Source organism: Schistocerca cancellata, chromosome 9 (genome assembly GCF_023864275.1).
Source record: "Schistocerca cancellata isolate TAMUIC-IGC-003103 chromosome 9, iqSchCanc2.1, whole genome shotgun sequence".
Lineage (NCBI taxonomy): Eukaryota > Metazoa > Arthropoda > Insecta > Orthoptera > Acrididae > Schistocerca > Schistocerca cancellata.
The window spans coordinates 329,782,819-329,800,113 of record NC_064634.1 but is presented as its reverse complement, the minus strand read 5'-3'; positions in this window follow the sequence as shown (position 1 = coordinate 329,800,113).

Sequence of the window (17,295 nt, the reverse complement as noted above, 5' to 3'; positions counted from 1 at the left end):
TGCCACTCTTTTTTCCAGACTTCACTGGTTAAAGCCATACAAAATCGGTAGCAATACCTAATTTCGCCTTTGCGAGTGATCTTCTTACTCAAAACATCTATCAGTTCGTTTCCCTTAATGCTATTCTCTTTCCCCTAGCAGAACATCACCTCCTACTTGCTACTATGGAGTGATTCGTGCACGCTGTGTGCAACCAAGTGATTATCACCTGGTCTCTAAATAGTTCATAACAGGAAGCACTCATCTAGAATCAGAAGATGATCGGTTCTTCTACTTGATAGTGAGACTACTGGACAAGACGACTGATGTTAGAAGCATAAATTTCCCTTTGATTTTGATAACTGGTTCCCAGCACATTCTTCGCAGTGTAGTGATGCAACAATATACAGTATATGAGTGTGACGGTTGTATACTTGGTTATTCTGAATAGACCTGGGCCGAATTCATTACTCTTTCTCGTTCAGTTCCAGATCGTGTTAAAAAATACAAGTATATTAGAATTTAGCTAAAATCAGTTGCTCATCAGATCCCAGCACACAGGACATTCATATGTAATTATGCCGCTAAGCATATTATGCTGAGCACGAATTCAGGCTTGAATTTTGACTCGTGATGTCCTTGACTTGCGCAACCTTCTCTCATCGTCTTTTAAAACCTATTTAAGCACTTCTGCAATAACTAATAAAAACACTGAAAGAAACAAACCGGTAGCGCAGTTTCTCCATTCTGTAGCGTCACGATTTTCCGGTGTTTTTGCACAGTAACTGCTCCGTCAGCGAGCGGATAAAGTCTTCATATGAGCATAAACATTGTTCATGATCTCTAATATTGAGGCTCAGCGTCCTCTTTTATCGCAGGTGGCAGCGCTCATGGGGAGCAGGGGTTCGACCACAGCGGATGCTGCAGCAGCGACGACTGTGGCGTCAACAACCCCGACGTCGACGGCGGCGCCGGCACGCGGCCTGACGATAAGCAGGTGGCGTCTCACCCCAGGGAACGGGGCGAACCGATCGCCGACGGACGGAAAGGTGCGCCATCATCTCTCCCAGCTTGGCTATCTCGTAATTCCCCCCTGAGAAGGCCTTTGATTCTTTTAAAGACAATACATGTGTAAAGTTTAAACATCACACTCCTGCAAATTACAACACCAGGAAGCATAGGTTCCATGCATGACAGTACTCTAGCGACCTTCTTAAACGAGCTGTGAAATACTATATATTAATTTCTTCGAAAGTGCGCAGACAGGCACCTTATACTCGTAAGGTCCATGTTTATGTCAGGCCGCAATAGCTTCTACCCGTCGAGGCGGAACTTCATTTTCACCCTGCCGACTTCTACAAGTGAGACGACAAGCCAAACAAGCGAGAAACGACTCCATAAAAACACATGAAAAGTTTTCACATTTATATTTATTTCCGTCATATCAAAAAGATAAACACATTCTTCGGCTTTAGAGCGAGTGTTGTAGTGAAAAGTTTGTTTACAGCATGCTGGAGTATCCTCCCTTCTGCCAGGACATTACAGGTCTTTGGAATAGGTTCTAGACCATAACTGGCCTGGTGTCAAGAATATCAGGAAAAATGGCTTAAGTTCCGTCCATGTCGAGGTTGTTAGCAACAATCTAGTCAACTGGAGAAGGGTGGGGCAAGGAAAGTCTGCGGTTCCTTTGAAGAAACTTCCTCAGATTTCACATGTGATGATGTATTGCTAACTAGGAGGAAAAATCTGTGCACCCGAATGGATATATAATTCCCGTCTTGAATATGTGTCCATTGTCTCAACTTAATCGTCACTATTGCTAACCGAGCCGTTCTGTTAATTTGAAAATAAAAAGCTTACCAATTCAAAAAACTGCTTGTCAGTGATCCCATCTGCTGTCCGGAAGTAACGGGACTGATCTCTGGAAGCTGCAACTGAAATTGCTTATAAAATTAGTTACCGGACACTGAATTTAAATAAATAGCGAGATCAGCGACTATTGTGAAGATAGAGAAACATATGACATACATTTAATAATGGTACGCAAACACTGTCCAACTGAGGAGCTACGTGACGCATGTAGCGGCTGCGGTCACGAAAACTGACAACCTGCAGAGGCAGAGGTGCGCTGACCCTCCACATTCGTATCCAGTAACACCTATCGTCTGAGGATGGCACGGTGGTTGGTCGGTACCGTTGAGTCTCCTGAGGCCTGTTTGGACGTAGTTTAGACACAAACACTGCACATGCCACCAAATCCAGACAGCAGGATGTCGAATCTCTTACGCTGAAATAAGTGAACTCTTTCTTCATTTCGCATGACTGACGATCATAGACAGCTTGTAAAGATAAATATTACCAAAGATTTATTAATTTCTGCGGACATAAGCGAATCTAATCATATCATTACTTAGAAGTGCGCCGTCATACATGAAAATCATACACAAAATAAGGCAGAGGCAAAAGGGGAAATGTTACACGTCCGCGACCGGTTTCCTTGTTGTTTCTGTGAATTTGTACAGTACTTTTCATTGTCTGAATAAACGGTGTTCGATTGATGTACGCTAACCGAACATGCCATCATAATCGTCATCAGCAGAGGTCACTCGATATCCACTGCTACCATGAATTCACCTCCGGTATCCTCCGTGTGCTACTGGATTTTCCATACGTTACTACTTTCAGCAATATTCATTCGCATTAGTCGTGCACAGTAATAAAGATACTGATGTAAAATGGCTAGATTTGGAAATATATACAGCACCATTCAGAATGCAGTTAACAATAAGACCATAAATATAACGAGAGTAAAATTTCATAATTGTAGCTCTTTCAATACTTCTTCATGGAGTGAATATCGTGTTGCAGGAGTGATATTCCCAAGAAGAACAGACCACGTAAACAACAAAACAGTGCAACAAGAACTAACAGTATAACCAGTTGAAAGCATAGTAACCAAATAACGCAACACCTCTTACGAACACATTGGACAGTAAACGACTTCCCAAACCAACCTTAGTTTGTAAGCAAGTAGGAACAGCAGATGTTGTAAGACTTAAGAAGAGATGGACAGATTGTTTTTGATGAGAGAACAGCCTCTTGCCTAACGCCGTAAATTTACGAGACCAAGGAGAAGTTAGTCTTACATGTTTTAAATGCCATTTTTATATTTTGTTAAACCTTCGTATCTATCGATATAATTTTGTTAATTGGGATAAAGTATGGTAATTCCTTGGTCCATTTACCATCCATTCGCCTGACTACTAGTCGTCTTTACCTCTGTTTCATTCATTTTGTGCACGCCCACACACGCACACACACACACACACACACACACACACATAAACATACGTATAGGTCGTCAATAAGTTTGTGTTTGAGATGATTGCTGCAGCGTATATGCAGCATAGCGCCACTTTAATGCGGGTATATAAGTACCGACATGTAGGCAAGGCATCAGCGTGGCATTCGTGTCTTTCGGACGTGCATGCGGCAAATGCGGTAACGTGAATTATGGCGACATTATTACCACATGCTTCTAAACAGGTCCGGCTTGCTGTTATCCTTTCTTGGCTGCCGAACGATAGCATCGGAGAATTCAGTTTGATATATTGCGGTGCCTGTGTTGATCAGAAATACGACGCAAAATGCCTCCGCAGGTGCGTGCATGTCCGAAGGAACAGGCTGTGTGGTGACTGCATGCCAGAACATGAACACAGGCACGACAATATCGTATTCATTCACCATCAGCACGCAAGCTACTTTCAATTAAAGTGTCTCCTCTGTACCGGAAAGTACATAAAACACGCGCCAGTGCAGGTTCTAGAGAGAGGGTTGACGGCATACTGACCTTTCGGTATGGCCACGAGGTGTGTTTGTATAGCCTATAAGTAAGGCGACGCTCACGATTAGCTGGACAACCGGGCTCGATACCCGGTCCGGTACAAATTATCATTGTCGTCATTCCATTATACAGCTGATGCTTGTCGATTTTCGAAAATGCATATACACTCAATGTAATTAAATATGCCTATGGGACATCTAGTATCAAAAACCACCGTTGGTAGGTCAAGATCTGCGCTGGTTGCATTTTGACACAAGTCACCGGTCGATCTGGTAGAAGCTACGACAGCTGAAATGAGAGAAAATCGAGCACACCACACTACCTCTGCTCCTGCGATTGTGAAGCCTTCGGTCCCCTCCAAATGTCTTGAAAGGCCACCGATTCCCGTAGGAGGAGGATGTGCAGGAGGCAATTACAGACATGTCCCAAAGAAGAGACACCGTTTTTGATCCCATCAGCTATTATGAAATAAGACTCAAAGGAATTACAGACGTTGGGTGCCTGTAAGCATTGATTAAAGTCAATGGGGAAAGATGAAAATTTGTGCCGGACTGGGATGCCAACCGACGTCTCCTGCTTACTAGGCCGATGCTCTGAACACTAAGCCATTCCGACGCAGTGGTCACACAACTCCACGCCTCCAGTAAGATTCAAATTCTCAACTTATCAACACACTGCTAATGTAGTGCCCTTGTCATTATCCTCAATTTTTGTTGGGTCATCAGTCTTCTGACTGGTTCGATGCGGCCCACCACGGATTCCGCTTCTTTGCTAGGTAGCACTTGCTACCTACGTCCTCAATTATTTGCTGCAAGCATTCCAATCTCAGTCCTCCTCTACAGTTTTTGCACTATACAGCTACCTCCCGGGGTAGCTGTGCGGTCTATGGCGTCTTGTCACGGTTCGCGCGGTTCCCCCCGTCGGAAGTTCGAGTCCTCCCACGGGCATGGGTGTGTGTGTTGTCCTTAGCGTAAGTTAGTTTAAGTTAGATTAAGTAGTGCCTAAGCCTACGGACCGATGACCTCCTCGGTTTGGTCCCATAGTCCTTACCACAAATTACCAAAATTCCTCTCTACAGCCCCGTCTAGTACCATTGAAGTCATTTCCTCATGTCGTAACAGACGCCCTGTAACCTGTTCCTTCTGCTTGTCAGTGTTTCCCACATATTCCTTTCCTCTCCAGTTCTGCACACTATCTCCTCATTCCTTACCTTATCAGCCCACCTAAATTTCAACATTCGAATGTAGCACCACATCACTAATGCTTCGATCCATTTCTGTTCCGGTTCTCCGACAGTCCATGATTCACTATCATACAATGCTGTGCTCCAGACGTACATTCTCAGAAATTTCTTCCTCAAATTAAGTAGGATATTTGATATTAGTAGACATCTTGGCCAGGAATGCCTTTTCTGCCATTGCTAGTCTGCTTTTGATGACCTCCGTGCTTCATCCGCCATTGGTTATTTTACTGCCTTAACTACATCTACTTCGTGACCGTTAAGTTTCTCGCTGTTCTCATTTCTGTTACTTCTCATTACTTTCGCCTTCATTCGATTTACTTTCAGACCATATACTGTACTCATTAGATCGCTCATTCCATTCAGCAGATCATGTAATTCTTCCTCACTTCCACTCAGAATAGCAATGTCAACAGCGAATCTTATCATTGATATCGTTTCACCGTGAATTTTAATTCCACTCTTGAACTTTCCTCTTATTTCCATCATTGCTTCTTCGATGTACAGATTGAACAGTAGGGGCGAAAGACTACATCCCTGTCTTACAGCATTATTAATCCGAGCACTTCGTTCTTAGTCGTCTTATTAATCCCTCTTGGCTCTTCTAGATATTGTATATTACCCGTCTCTCCCTATAGCTAACCCCTATTTTTCTCAGAATTTCGAACTTCTTGCACCATTTTACAATGTCGAACAATTTTTCCTGGGCGAGAACTACTATGAACGGGTCTTGATTTTTCTTTAGTCTTCCTTCCATTATCAACCGCAACTTCAGAATTGCCTCTCTCGTGCCTTTACCTTTTCTAAAGCCAAACTCATAGTCATCCAGAATATCTCTATTTTCTTTTCCATTCTTCTCTGTATTACTCTTGTCAGGTACTTGGATGCATGAGCTGTTAAGCTGATTTTATGATAGTTCTTGCGCTTCTCAGCTTTTGCAGTCTTCAGAATAGTGTGGATGATATTTTTCCGAAAGTCAGATGGTATGTCACCTGACACATACATTCTACACACCAACGTAAATAGCCGTTTTGTTGCCACTTTCCCCAAAGATTTTAGAAATTGTGATGGAATGTTATGTATCCTTTCTGCCTTACTTTATCTTAAGTCCTGCAAAGCTCTCTTAATTTCTGATTCTAATAATGTATTTCCTATCTTTTCTAAATCAACTCCTGTTTCTTCTTCCATCACATGTAACAAATCTTCCAGACCTTAGAGGCTTTCAATGTGTTCTTTCCACCTTTCCGCTCTCTCGTCTCCATTTATCAGTGGTATTCCCGTTGTACTCTTAATGCCATCACCATTGCTTTTAATGTCACCAAAGGTTGTTTTGACTTTCCTGTACGCTGAGTCTGTCCTTCCGACAGCCATTTCTTTTCCGATGTCCTCACATTTTTCCTGCAGCCATTTTGTCTTAGTTTCCCTGATTTGCTTAAGGGATCTTATTGGTGAAAAGGTCTCCATCTATTATATTAGCGTTGCCTGTTCGTAGACATTGTGCGTCGAGGTACTTACCTCCAACGCAGAAACGTCAAGAGAAAGGGTGATATGTGAGTAAGGCCGTGTGTAAAGAGCTCTCCATCGTGTGTTGGCGTAGGGCAGGATTTTGGCCAAATTTGGTGCCAATTTGAAGTCATTAGCCGACCTTATGACTCATGTGTACTTCTGAACCCTGAGCTTTGTTTCCACACGTCTTAACATCTTGATCTTTCAAGTGTCGCCGAGCTCGAGGGTAGCCCACCACCCTTTTACACCATTAGAAAGGAAGGCTTTAGGCACATTGAAGCCAAATTTCAAACTTGCACAGTCCAAGTGGAAGATAATTAGGAGATTTCTAAAAAGTGATCCTTTAATCGTGTTGCGCTTTGCAGTGTCTGTATGAACCTATATAAAGCTCTTGAGGTGACACAATATCTCTGAAACCATGCTTCCTTGCATTAGACTGGAATAACAAAGGAATAAAAATCTGTGACTCATACCTGAACCAATTTCTCTTTGCTGGCTATGTTGTGTTCATAAGTGAAGATTTCTAAGAACGAAAGAGTATTTTCCAAGGCCTAAAACTTTCCTCTGAAAAGATTGAGTTTGAAATGAAGATCAGTAAAACATAAATACTAAGTCCAGACAACCAAGCAACTACATTTGGAAAACAAACTAAAGAAGCTAGATAACAACATTAAACTAAGGAAAAATAATCAGAATGCAGAAATTCATCACAGAATAGGAGTGATTGTAGCAATCCAAAAAGATTTATACGGAGCAGCAAGGATGTCCCAAATAACCGGAAGGCTGAAGTCTATAATATGTGCATACTACCAATCACAACCTACCATCTGGGAACGATAATACTAAGTGCTCGTAAAGTGCTCACAGTGATGCGTGGAGCGGTATATGATAGGAGTCAGCCTCAGGGACAGGATTTAATCAGAGGACGTTAGAAGAAGAAAAAGAAAAAGAATAAGAATAAGAAGGGAAAAGACGTCCTTGAGAGAGCTGCAAGCCTGAAGAGGCGGTGAGTCGGGCAGTAGCTCGAAAAGGTAAGAGTAGGTGGATCTCTAGAATTGTTCTGGAGACCAAATGTTCATAAGAGAGGCATTGAAAAAACCAGAGAGAGATGGCTTGATGACGTGACGCTGGGCGCTGGAACACAGCGGTATGAGGCAGCAAAAAATCGAATACAATGGAAAAATATGGAAGAGGCCTATATGCAGTAGAGGACTTAAATATGTTGAAGAAGAAATACCAATCAGGTGAGATGAGTGAAGGACCGTAATCTCTCACATGATTCACGCGAACGAGCTAATGAGTAAGCTGGGCGATTGTCCGCATTTTCTGTCTGCTCCGCTCGCTACAGGCAGACCGCCAGCTGCAGTAGAGAGAGAGCCGCACCCCGCTAACGACTCTCGGCGGGCGGCACGCGCCGCCAGAGTGGAGGTCCCTGCATTATTGAGCAGAACAGCGGAACGCGCGCAGCGTGCGCCGGTCCCGGCTTTTCAGTAAAAGCCGAACCGACGGCTGTGGTTCACTGGTCCACCCTGGCACGTGAAACTTTAAACGCGATCGCTTGACTTCTGCCGTTTCTTCAGAAAAATAACACACGAAAGAATCAACAAGGCATTATGAAAAAGTGATAAAGTTGTTTGTCTGCAGTCGGTCTTCTGTGTTGTTACACCAAGTCACAGCTTCGAACTCACCTCTGGAGCCCGCATCTCGTCGTCGTGCGGTAGCGTTCTCGTTTCCCACGCCCGGGTTCCCGGGTTCGATTCCCGGCGGGGTCAGGGATTTTCTCTGCCTCGTGATGGCTGGGTGTTGTGTGTTGTCCTTAGGTTAGTTAGGTTTAAGTAGTTCTAAGTTCTAGGGGACTGATGACCATAGATGTTAAGTCCCATAGTGCTCAGAGCCATTTGAACCATTCACCTCTGGAATTTAGAAGTTCGTTCGTCCACAAGTTATTTACAAACTCCACAGTAAATTTCTTCCACAAATACTAGGGCTTTTTCTCTTTCTTTTTGTGAAGGAAGGGGAGTCATCAGTCTTCTGACGGTTTGATGCGATCCGCCACGAATTCCTCTCTTGTGCCGTCCTCTTCACCTCAAAGTAGCACGCTCTACGTCGCGAATCATCGATTGGCTCCATTCTAAACTCTGTCTTTTCATGCAACTTCGCCCTCGACGGCTCCATCTTGTGTCATGGAAGCTATTCCCAGGCCTCGTAACATGTATCCTATTACCTAGCCCCCTCTTCTCATCAGTGTTTTCCATATGTTCCTTTCTTCACCGCAGGAAACTACCTTGTTCCTTATCAGTCCATCTTTCTCAGTCCACCTAATTTTAAACATTTTTCTGTAGCACAACATCTCAAACCTTTGCATTCTTTTCTTTCCGGGATTCTCCGCAGTCCATGATTCATTATCATAAAACGCTGTGCTGCAAATCTGCGTTCCCAGAACTTTCTTCCTCAGATACTAACAGACGTTTCTTACCCACGGGTGCCAGCCTTGCCTTTGGTAATCTGCTTTTTGTAGCCTCGATTTGTTATTTTGTTTCAGTGTTAGAAGTATTCCTTATCGTCGTCTATATCATAGTAACCAGTTTTTATGTTGATTTTATCTCATTTCCATGTTTCTTCGTTTTAGTTACAATCTATATTGCATACTCCGCAAAGCACGAAGTACGTAGGAGAATTTGTGTGCAGTTTGGACAGTAGGGGAGATGAACTCTCGGAAATAAAAATGTAAATGCGACTAGCGAACCACGACACATTACCTCAGTCGGTAAACCATTTTCCCGTGAAAGGTAAGACTTCCGGTGTCGCATCGCCTTTGGACACATAGTCTTAATCTGTATAGAAGTATAATTAACACAATGATATTTAACACAATGAAATTTAACGTGTCATCTTATTTCAGACATGCTTAAAGAGCTATTTCATTCGTACATAGCCGCGAGGAATGGCCACGCGGTTAGAGACGCTATGTCACGGATTGTGCAGGCCCTCCCACCGGAGGTTCGAGTCCTCCGTCTGGCATGGGTGTTTGTGTTGTTATTAGCGTAAATTAGTTTTAGTAGTGTGTAAGTCTAGGGGCCAACGAGCTCAGCAGTTTGCTCCCTTAGGAACATTTGAACATTCGTATATAGCGCCATATTATTGACGTCATTAGTCCACAAATACTCTCTCTCTCTCTCTCTCTCTCTCTCTCTCTCTCTCTCTCTCTCTCTCTCTCTCTCTCACACACACACACACGCACGCACACGCACACGCACACGCACACACAAACTATTTATCATGGATTGCCACAACTTCTGATTTTGTTTTTTGTTGGAATTGTTATATCCGTATGTTTGAAAATCTGAGTCATCGTATGTCCACATATGATTTATATTTTATGCTCGGGAGAATGTAAGGGATTATACTGCATAATCCTTTACAGATCTCAGACATAAGATTTCACTTTAACCTGTAGTTTATTTTGACCGTATACGGCACAATACCACATGTGTTTATTAATATGTTGTATCAGCATTTTATATCCGCCTACAGTGTTCTCAAAATAGTTCTTTGACTGCATAGTACGTACTCTTTAAGAGATGCTGTTCAACTGATGTCTTAAGTATTTGTATTTTAGGTGATTTTTGAACAAAATGAAATCGAAATTTTAGACTCTGTAATCTCTTTGGTCAGGTTATTGCTAAAATTTATTCCTTGCTTTAAATGTTAACATATGTGTTCCTATATCTGGCTTCTGTTGCAGGGTTGTGACAGAGTAATAATTGTTGATTTTAGTCGCAATGTGCGTAACGAAGTTGCTGTGGTTGCAGTCCTCAGCTGTTTAAGCAAATCTTTACAGTAAAGCTGATGACAGTTTTTGATATTATCCTTATGGCACTTTTTTTTAGCCTGAAATCTTTTCCGATAGAGGCTCCACAAAAAATTGTTCTGTTGCTAAGGATTCGGTGCATATAGGTCTAGCATGTAATTACACGGCACGGTCTGTTATAAAATGATAACAGGGTGTTAATGACATAGATTCTGAAGACTTCCTTGTTAATATCTTCGTCTGTTCGTTCCCATTCAGGTTGGTTTGTTTATTAAACAACATACGAAATTATCAGCTATGCTTAACGTCACATAATTATTTTCCCTCTTCATGCAAAAATTAACATCCTTTTTGTCTTCATATTCAGTTTGGGTTTCTCGCAACATATCAGGCAGAACCAGACTTTTCTGATTAATTTTGGCACATAACGTCGGTAGTAATAGAAATCATCGATGAATCATGGGATGCAATGCTTTTCTAAAGACATGCACACAAACAGAATTAGTTATGGAGCTAAAGACTAGACAATTAAGTTTTTAATTTTGTTATAGCCAAGAGCTTGCTAGAACCTGAGCATTTTATAAGTTACGAGTTAGTAACGTGGCTTATCCCGAAATGTAAGACCGTTGTGGTAAACATTAGCAGTGAGAATGAGTATCAACAAGCAGAGTTGAATTAACACTTTCACGCCGGCGGCAGAAATTGTGTTTCTCGACGTATGGCGGCGCGCGCATTCATACTCCCCTTCACGGGCCGGTGAAGTTTTTCCTGTTAATCGCCATGGGGCGCTAGTCGTATTCAAACGCCCTAGGCTACAGTTCTAATATAGTGATCTATTATTTTGAAGGTGGAGTAAGTCCGTTCTTTTAGAAGATCACATAGAATAACTCTGCACTAAATTAACCACAAATTGAGTCGTATCCCATTTGCCGAAAAAGCTCTCTTGTTGAAGCGTCACACAAAATTGTATTCACGGGTGTTTGTTGCGCCTGACTGATAGGTAATACATCATACGCTGTTGTGTAGCTGGTAGCATAACTAGTGCAGTCGAGCGCGATCCACCGGCACTAGACGCCGTCACCAGCACCAGATGGAATCCCACTTCAGCTTTACACAGAGTACTCTGCTGCGTTGGCACCTTACTTTCCTTGCATTTATCGCTCATCCCTCGCCCAGCGTGAAGTCCCAATCGACTTCATATAAGAACGATAAAAAACTGACGCGCATAGTCACAGAACAATACCCTAAACATCGGTTTGCTGCAGACTTTTTGAAAAAATTCTGATTTCGAATGTAATAAATCTCCTTGAGACACAAAATCTTCTGCCCACAAATCAGTACGAATTTAGGAATCTTCCCTCGTGTGAAACTCAGCTTGTCCTTTCCTCACCGGATACCCTAATAACTACGGATGTAGGGGAAAACGCAGATATCAAATTCACAGATTTCAGAAAAGCGTTTGACATGGTACCCCACTGCAGATTTTCGACGCAGGTCCGAGCATAAGGAGTAGGTTTGCACATATGTGGGTGGCTTGAGTATCTTTTAAGTAACCTTTTCTCTTGGCAACGGGTGTTCATCAGAAGCAAGGGGAACTTTATGTGTGCTCTAGGGAAGGGTGATAGGACCACCCTTCTTCGCTCTATATATAAATGACATGACGGGCAGGGCGATTAGAAAGTTACGGCTATTTTCTGACGAGGCTATGGTGTACGGTAAAGTATAGTGTGACAGTCGGAATATAAAAGATGACACGAAAATTTCTAGTTGGTGTGATGAATGGCAGCTTGTTCTAAACTTAGAAAAATACAAGTTAATGGAGTAAGACAAACAGACTTTTAACATTCGACTATGGCATTAATAGGCTGCATGTTGACACAGTCACTTCGATTAAATATCTGGGAATAGCTTCGCGAAGAGGTATAAAATGGAATGAAAAAGTCATGTTCGAAGTAAGGAAGGCGAGCGCTTGACTTCGTTTTATTGGACAATTTTGGGAAAGCGTAGCCATCCATCAAGGAGACATCGTATAGAACGCTAGTGTGATCAGTTCTTGATTTCGAGTGTCTAGGTTCATCAGATGGGATTAAGGGAAAACATCGAAACAATTCAGAGGCGGGCTGCTAGATTTGTTACCGGTTGGTTCGATCAATATCACGAAGATGCTTCATGAACTCGCACGAGTATCCCCGGAGCGAAGACGACACTCTTTCTGCAAAGCACTTAAGCGCTAATTTAGAAAATCGATATTTGAGGCCGACTGATGAACGATTCTACTGCCCCCCATGTATATTTCGTGTGGAGACCATGAGGATAACATACGAGAAATAGAGACGTTTAGACAATATTTTTCCCTCACTCTGTTTGCCAGTGGAATATGAGAGGAAGTGACTATTAATCGTACATAATACACTCAGCCATGCACCGTGTGGTGGTTTGTGGAGTGTGTACGGAGATGTGTATGAAGATGTAGAACATGTTAATCTGGAAGTCAGTATCCGTCAGCAAAGGCAGGAAGATCTCCTGGGTTCCGAGATCGCCCAATTTCTCTCGATGTAATTCCTTCCTGTAGCACATTGAGACTGCAGGTACACGCAAATTCTCTCCACATTCTGACACAGCTACAGCTTCTTTTTTTTTTTGTCATCTGTCTTTTGACTGGTTTGATGCAGTCCGCCACGAATTCCTCTCTTGTCCTAACCCGTGCAACAGCATAGCACTGAATAAACTACAGCTGCCATCCCTAGGCCTGAAAATTCAGAAAATAGTGCGCAGCACTTCATCGATGTAAAAAGAAGCAATTGTTAGGAATTTTCTGTTAACAGTAGGTCACCTGACTATTCGGTAATGTGTTCCGAGACGGATTTAAAAATGGTTCAAATGGCTCTGGGCACTATGGGATTTAACTTCTGAGGTCATCAGTCCCCTAGAATTTAGAACTACTTAAACCGAACTAACCTAAGGACATAACACACACATCCATGCACGAGGCCGGCTGATTTAAAAGGTGCGTTCCGTTTGCTCACCAGCCATTTCTCTCCAGTTATCAGATTATTTCCACCACCTCTAACCTTTTGATTCGTGTTAAATATTATGAAATGACAGTTCGAATGGGCATGACGTAACCTGTTTTCATCGGCTGTGGCCAATTTCTTTCTGGAGAATTTTGAATTTTGAATTGTGCCACAAACGGTGTTCTTCTGCCCCCGTCCTGTTATTATCGTTATATTAATTTTACCTTTTCGATTCATCCGCATGCCACAATAAATATTGAAGCAATGTAGTGAACATATGAATATATATCGGAATATAAAATGTACTACGGAAATGGTGAAGGAAGGATAGGTAACTTTCTTAAATGTTCAAGTTGAGTGGAAAGTAGGCGGTCTGTTTCGCTACTCCGTGTGTCGTAAACCGTCTCACCCAGATCTATATATCAACCGTCATTGTTTCCAAAATCCCATTCTTATTCACAGAAAAAATAGCACACAACAAGAACGATCTCGGTAATGAAATAAGCCATACAGTCTATTTGTTCAGTCATGATAGCTGTCGGGCATCTGAAGTTACGTCGGCTTTCTCTTGATAATGTAAACTTAAACCATTGTAACACAACACGGTCAGCATAAGTCATCCTTTCGTTCGGCCGACCAATGTGGATTAATCAGAAATGGACAGCGGATGAAAAACGCATTTTATCTTCTTAAGAAAATGAAAGAGATGTTTGAAACTTCCTGGCAGATTAAAACTGTTTGCCGGACGGAGACTCGAACTCGGGACCTTTGCTTTTCGCGGGAAAGTGCTCTTCCGACTGAGGTACTCAACTACGGCTCACGACCCGTCCTCACAGCCTCGATTCTGAGAGTACCTCGTCTACTATCTTCCAAACTGCACAGAAGTTCTTCTGTGAATCTTCCACAATTAGCATTCCTGGAAGAAAGAATATTGCGGAGGCATGGCTTAGTCACAGCCTAGGGTATGTTTCGAGAATCAATTTTTCACTCTGCTGTGAAAATTTTGATGCTGTGGGGAAGGGTCGTGAGTCTTGGGTATCTCAGTCGTTAGAGCACTTGATCGCGAAAGACAAAGATACCGAGTTCAAGTCTCAGTCCGACACACATTTTTAATCTGCGAGGAAGTTTCATATCATCGCACACTCCGCTGCAGAGTGAAAATTTCAGTCCCAAAGAGATGTTTATTCGTGTGAGGAACAGTCATACCCTCAGAGTCCATGTGTATACAGTAGTCGATGTGAATGTGGAAACTGCTATCTGGGACAGTCTAATAGTTTCCTAGAGCCGTACCGAAGATCAACAGCACATTAAGTACAGGAATGAACAAGAATCTAGGAAAAGAATACTGTTCCTGAACTCAGCCTCATCAATAAGCACTTTGTTTGATCAGAAACGAATTCTGACTCAGAGTCAAACTACTAGAACTCAAAGAGGCTATGGAAATTAGATCTTCGGATAAAGACAGAGAAGCACCCAGAGACATGGTCGGATGTACACACCATAGGTGAGTATAAAAAAATGCATTTCTTTGTGACATGTTGAACGACAAGTAGAGTGTATTAGTGCTGTTTACCATGCCAGGTAGGTTATACAAAGAGCATAAATAGCGTCAGATATTGAGTTATAGCTCTGAAGAACACACGGATGCCATGTACTCGTGTTAGACGCCGTTATCAGCACCTTCCAGAGCTCGTAAGGGGCCTCATTGTGGGTGGGTATACTAGTCGTCGAGAATGTCTGACCTCCACGAAGGAGGAGCGTTATATGGTGCGCCCAGCACATCGCAAACCAAGAGCAATGGCTCACAGCATCATTATGCGTCGTCCCACATCATCGCTCAGAGATGATCAACAGTTGGACTAGGGAATTACCTTCCCAGGTTTAGACTGTCTTTAACACCCCAGCACAAGCGGTTGTGTTTGGAGTTGTGCCATGACTGGGAAGCATAGGCTGCTGACGAATGGTGTCGCATTGTGCTTAGTCATGAACCACGGTTCTGCACTACAGTGGATGAATATTTGCTGCGAGATTTTGGCGAAGTGTGGAGAGGTATCACTCTACACTGTTTTGGAGAGACACAGCGTTGTTACTCCTGATTTCATGGTGTAGGCATCGATCGGATACGACATCACGGCTGGTAGGGAACTCTGACGGCACAACGATATGACACGGACATTCTGCGTCCTCATATGCTACCTCGACCACGCATGCACGCATCACACGTGCCTCCATTAACTGCATGCTTGATTATGAGGTACTAGCGTGAACAGCAATATCACCAGTTCTGTCCCCGACATGATATATGTGGGACCGGCTCTGACTTCAGCTCTCTCCCAGTTCCATTATCCAGGATATCCAGGACGAGTTACAACAGCCGTGTGTTAGCTAGCCTGAGAACAGGATACGACGCCTTTTGGCATCCTTACCAGTTTCAACAGTGGATTCATCTAGGGCACAGGGGGTGCAACGTGATACTAATAAGTGGGCTTATAGTGCCAAGTTCTTTGCAAATTTGACTCAATTTATTTTTTGTAAGGCGGTGTATTGTGTGTGTTAGCCAATTTATTAGAAAGTGGGTACTGGAAGATTGTATACGTATATGCTCCAAATTACGCATTGTAAAGGAAACAAACGTGCTGTCAGCGATGATTCATCGTTGTCCCCAACTTAATAATCTGGGTACAACTCTCGGTTATACACTTATAAACAGATTCCTATACGGCTGCGTTTGCGCAATCCTGTACGTTCCAAGCATTTGAAGGTATTCTTCCGTCGTGCACACGTACCTGGCGACAATACTTCACTCTGTGACCCCAGTTTTATGCTACTGGATGCACTGATAGTAGTGCCTCACTTTAAAGCTAGTGCAACGTGTGTTATTCATGGTGCATTTTATTCTAAATCACAATACACAAAACACAACAGAGTCTCGTTACAATACAGCGCCCAATCAAAGTCGAAGCAATGTCCATAACAGTAACAATAGTAGAGCCAGACAGGTTGTTGACTGTCTGACATAGAATGGACGTCCGGGCTCAGCGCGCCTGGGTAAAGAGAGCTCGGTAGCGAGAGGTGTGGCCCACGTCTTTGAGAGTCATCCAGTGGGAATGTCGAGAAAATTTCCACTCTTAACAGACGGTAGGGCAAGCATCAATAAAAAATATGCGAGCACCGACTGATACACATTTATAGGCAAATTGGAGTCACCAGTCTCACGATCCGCATGACAGTACTACCAACCACGCCGTCTCCATTGCTTCAGGAGCGTTGACGCCACTACCTGTCGATATAACACAAATCGTATTTCTAACAACACGCGGTATATGAAACGTCCCAGGAATCTGACATTCAAGAAGAACTTAGCTAAGATATCATATCTTGAAATGACCATTCTTCCAACTCTGTGTGACTTCATAAGGAGATTGTTCCAAAGTATGTAAAATGTCTGAGTAGCTTCCACATAGACACTAGGAGTTGTTTCTTCTTTTTTTTTGTATACATCACTTTGGTCATAAGTCTTCTCACTGTAGATTTGTGGCCAACCAAGAATTCCTTCCCTGTTCCTCTTGATCTTAGGGTAGTACCTACACCCAATTGCCATCTACTGCTTTGACATGTCGTCTCATTTTGTCCCTTTTCTATACACTCAGTTTCTCTCTATCTGCAAACAACCTCCTCATTGCACATCTTCGTCTCTATTGCCTTTTCCCGTTTCGTCTAAGGGTTCAGCGTAGTTGCAAGATTTTTGGCACCGTGACTGTTGGCAGTCGGATGCCCTCCCTGGCGCCACGCCACTTCTCTCACCCGCCTCGCTTCCCCCACCCTGGAATCTGTGTGCCCATCTGTCTGCGTCTAGAGTAAATCTATGCTCAAGTGTGAGGAAGTTTTAGAGATGTTTGCG